The sequence below is a fragment of the Syngnathus leptorhynchus genome, unplaced genomic scaffold, assembly GCF_054491065.1.
Source record: "Syngnathus leptorhynchus isolate UIUO unplaced genomic scaffold, UIUO_Slep HiC_scaffold_779, whole genome shotgun sequence".
NCBI lineage: Eukaryota > Metazoa > Chordata > Actinopteri > Syngnathiformes > Syngnathidae > Syngnathus > Syngnathus leptorhynchus.
In genome coordinates, this window is record NW_028232617.1 from 1,091 (window position 1) to 5,000 (window position 3,910).

Consider the following 3,910-nt stretch of genomic DNA (forward strand, 5'->3'; position numbering starts at 1 on the left):
GAAAAAACGACTAAGTGTCGACTCTGAGAAAATGGCAAAGTGCCCACGGCTCTGCGGGCTCGTGCATCCGACCCGCGCCGGTTCCCCAGCCGGCCTGAAATAAGGCAAAACCAGCCTCTCCGCCTGGAGCTCAGAGCCAACTTGGCGAATATTTTCTAAGTGCCCACGGCTCTGCGTGGCTACGGCGTCTGCCCAGCGCCGGTTCCTGGGTCGAACCCCGAGGACGAGGAATGCCGGTCTCCGCCTGGAGGTCCCAGCTTAATCGGCGAAAATTTTCTAAGTGCCCACGGCTCTGCCGGGCTCGTGCATCCGACCCGCGCCGGTTCCCCAGCCGGCCTGAAATAAGGCAAAACCAGGCTCTCCCCTGGAGCTCAGAGCCAATTGTGGCGAAAAAACGACTAAGTGTCAACTTTCGAAAAAACGACTAAGTGTCAACTTTCCAAAAAAACGGCTAAGTGTCGACTTTCGAAAAAACGGCTAAGTGTCAACTTTCGAAAAAACGACTAAGTGTCGCCTCTGAAAAAACGACTAAGTGTCGCCTCTCTGAAAAAACGACTAAGTGCCCACGGCTCTGCGGGGCTTGTGAGTCCGCCCCGCGCCGGTTCGGCGGTCGGCCTCAAAAAGCGAAAAATCAGCCTCTCTCCCTGGAGCTCACCAAAAATTTGTCGAAATTTTTCTAAGTTCTCCTCGAGGTACCAGGGGGTGAGGTACCCGGGCTAAGGTGCAGTACCTTTTTTGGTCTTCAGGTGCGCCAGAGTACAATGAAATGGTCCCAGTAGTCAGTGTACTCATCGACTTTCCCCCCGTTTTCCAAAGCACCCCGTTTACGAGTATGGAGGAGATGGTGCTGGTCTCCCCACGGCGTCGGACACGCCGTCCTCGACAGCACAAGGTCGGATAGAAGACCTGAAAAGCGCCGTGGCACGCGCTGGAGGTGTCACTGTGGCGAAAAAGTGACTAAGTGTCAACTTTCGAAAAAACGGCTAAGTGTCAACTTTCGAAAAAACGGCTAAGTGTCAACTTTCGAAAAAACGGCTAAGTGTCAACTTTCGAAAAAACGACAAAGTGTCACCTCTCTGAAAAAACGGCAAAGTGTCAACTTTCGAAAAAACGGCTAAGTGTCAACTTTCGAAAAAACGACTAAGTGTCACCTCTCTGAAAAAATGGCAAAGTGTCAACTGCGAATGTGGTGGTGCATGGAAGGAAGTGGAGGACGGCCGCCTCCTTAAACACAGGCCGAAGAGGAGCGTCAGGGCCGGCTCCTTAAACACGGACCGAGTGTCGCCCTTAACACAGACCAAGCGGAGGACGGCCGCCTCCCTAAATACAGGCCGAACCGGAGCGCGAGGGCCAGGCTCCTTAAACACGGACCGAGTGTCGCCCTTAACACAGACCAAGGGGAGGACGGCCGCCTCCTTAAACACAGGCCGGAGAGGAGCGTCAGGGCCAGGCTCCTCAAACATGGACCGAGTGTCGCCCTTAACACAGACCAAGCGGAGGACGGCCGCCTCCCTAAATACAGGCCGAACCGGAGCGCGAGGGCCAGGCTCCTTAAACACGGACCGAGTGTCGCCCTTAACACAGACCAAGGGGAGGACGGCCGCCTCCTTAAACACAGGCCGGAGAGGAGCGTCAGGGCCAGGCTCCTCAAACATGGACCGAGTGTCGCCCTTAACACAGACCAAGGGGAGGACGGCCGCCTCCTTAAACACAGGCCGGAGAGGAGCGTCAGGGCCAGGCTCCTCAAACATGGACCGAGTGTCGCCCTTAACACAGACCAAGGGGAGGACGGCCGCCTCCTTAAACACAGGCCGGAGAGGAGCGTCAGGGCCAGGCTCCTCAAACATGGACCGAGTGTCGCCCTTAACACAGACCAAGGGGAGGACGGCCGCCTCCTTAAACACAGGCCGGAGAGGAGCGTCAGGGCCAGGCTCCTCAAACATGGACCGAGTGTCGCCCTTAACACAGACCAAGGGGAGGACGGCCGCCTCCTTAAACACAGGCCGGAGAGGAGCGTCAGGGCCAGGCTCCTCAAACATGGACCGAGTGTCGCCCTTAACACAGACCAAGGGGAGGACGGCCGCCTCCTTAAACACAGGCCGGAGAGGAGCGTCAGGGCCAGGCTCCTCAAACATGGACCGAGTGTCGCCCTTAACACAGACCAAGCGGAGGACGGCCGCCTCCCTAAATACAGGCCGAACCGGAGCGCGAGTGTCGCTCCTTAAACACGGACCGAGTGGAGGACGGCCGCCTCCTTAAACACAGGCCGAACAAAATGACACAAAGTGTCAACTGCGAATGTTGTCCATCCAAGGAAGGAGCGTGATGCCCGGCCGGCTCCTTAAACACAGGCCGAGAGTCGCCCCGGACGGTCAGCCTCGCGGCGCCCGTCTGCTCGGATAAAATGACACAAAGTGTCAACTACGAATGTTGTCCATCCAAGGAGGGAGCGTGATGCCCGGCCGGCTCCGAAAACACAGGCCGAGAGTCGCCCCGGACGGTCCGCCTCGCGGCGCCCGTCTGCTCGGATAAAATGACACAAAGTGTCAACTGCGAATGTTGTCCATCCAAGGAAGGAGCGTGATGCCCGGCCGGCTCCTTAAACACAGGCCGAGAGTCGCCCCGGACGGTCCGCCTCGCGGCGCCCGCCCGCTCGGATAAAATGACACAAAGTGTCAACTACGAATGTTGTCCATCCAAGGAGGGAGCTTGAGGCCCGGCCGGCTCCGAAAACACAGGCCGAGAGTCGCCCCGGACGGTCCGCCTCTCGAGGCGCCCGCCCGCTCGGATAAAATGACACAAAGTGTCAACTACGAATGTTGTCCATCCAAGGAGGGAGCGTGATGCCCGGCCGGCTCCGAAAACACAGGCCGAGAGTCGCCCCGGACGGTCCGCCTCTCGAGGCGCCCGTCTGCTCGGATAAAATGACACAAAGTGTCAACTGCGAATGTTGTCCATCCAAGGAAGGAGCGTGATGCCCGGCCGGCTCCTTAAACACAGGCCGAGAGTCGCCCCGGACGGTCCGCCTCGCGGCGCCCGCCCGCTCGGATAAAATGACACAAAGTGTCAACTACGAATGTTGTCCATCCAAGGAGGGAGCTTGAGGCCCGGCCGGCTCCGAAAACACAGGCCGAGAGTCGCCCCGGACGGTCCGCCTCTCGAGGCGCCCGCCCGCTCGGATAAAATGACACAAAGTGTCAACTACGAATGTTGTCCATCCAAGGAGGGAGCGTGATGCCCGGCCGGCTCCGAAAACACAGGCCGAGAGTCGCCCCGGACGGTCCGCCTCTCGAGGCGCCCGTCTGCTCGGATAAAATGACACAAAGTGTCAACTGCGAATGTTGTCCATCCAAGGAAGGAGCGTGATGCCCGGCCGGCTCCTTAAACACAGGCCGAGAGTCGCCCCGGACGGTCCGCCTCGCGGCGCCCGCCCGCTCGGATAAAATGACACAAAGTGTCAACTACGAATGTTGTCCATCCAAGGAGGGAGCTTGAGGCCCGGCCGGCTCCGAAAACACAGGCCGAGAGTCGCCCCGGACGGTCCGCCTCTCGAGGCGCCCGCCCGCTCGGATAAAATGACACAAAGTGTCAACTACGAATGTTGTCCATCCAAGGAGGGAGCGTGATGCCCGGCCGGCTCCGAAAACACAGGCCGAGAGTCGCCCCGGACGGTCCGCCTCGCGGCGCCCGCCCGCTCGGATAAAATGACACAAAGTGTCAACTACGAATGTTGTCCATCCAAGGAGGGAGCGTGAGGCCCGGCCGGCTCCGAAAACACAGGCCGAGAGTCGCCCCGGACGGTCCGCCTCTCGAGGCGCCCGCCCGCTCGGATAAAATGACACAAAGTGTCAACTACGAATGTTGTCCATCCAAGGAGGGAGCGTGATGCCCGGCCGGCTCCGAAAACACA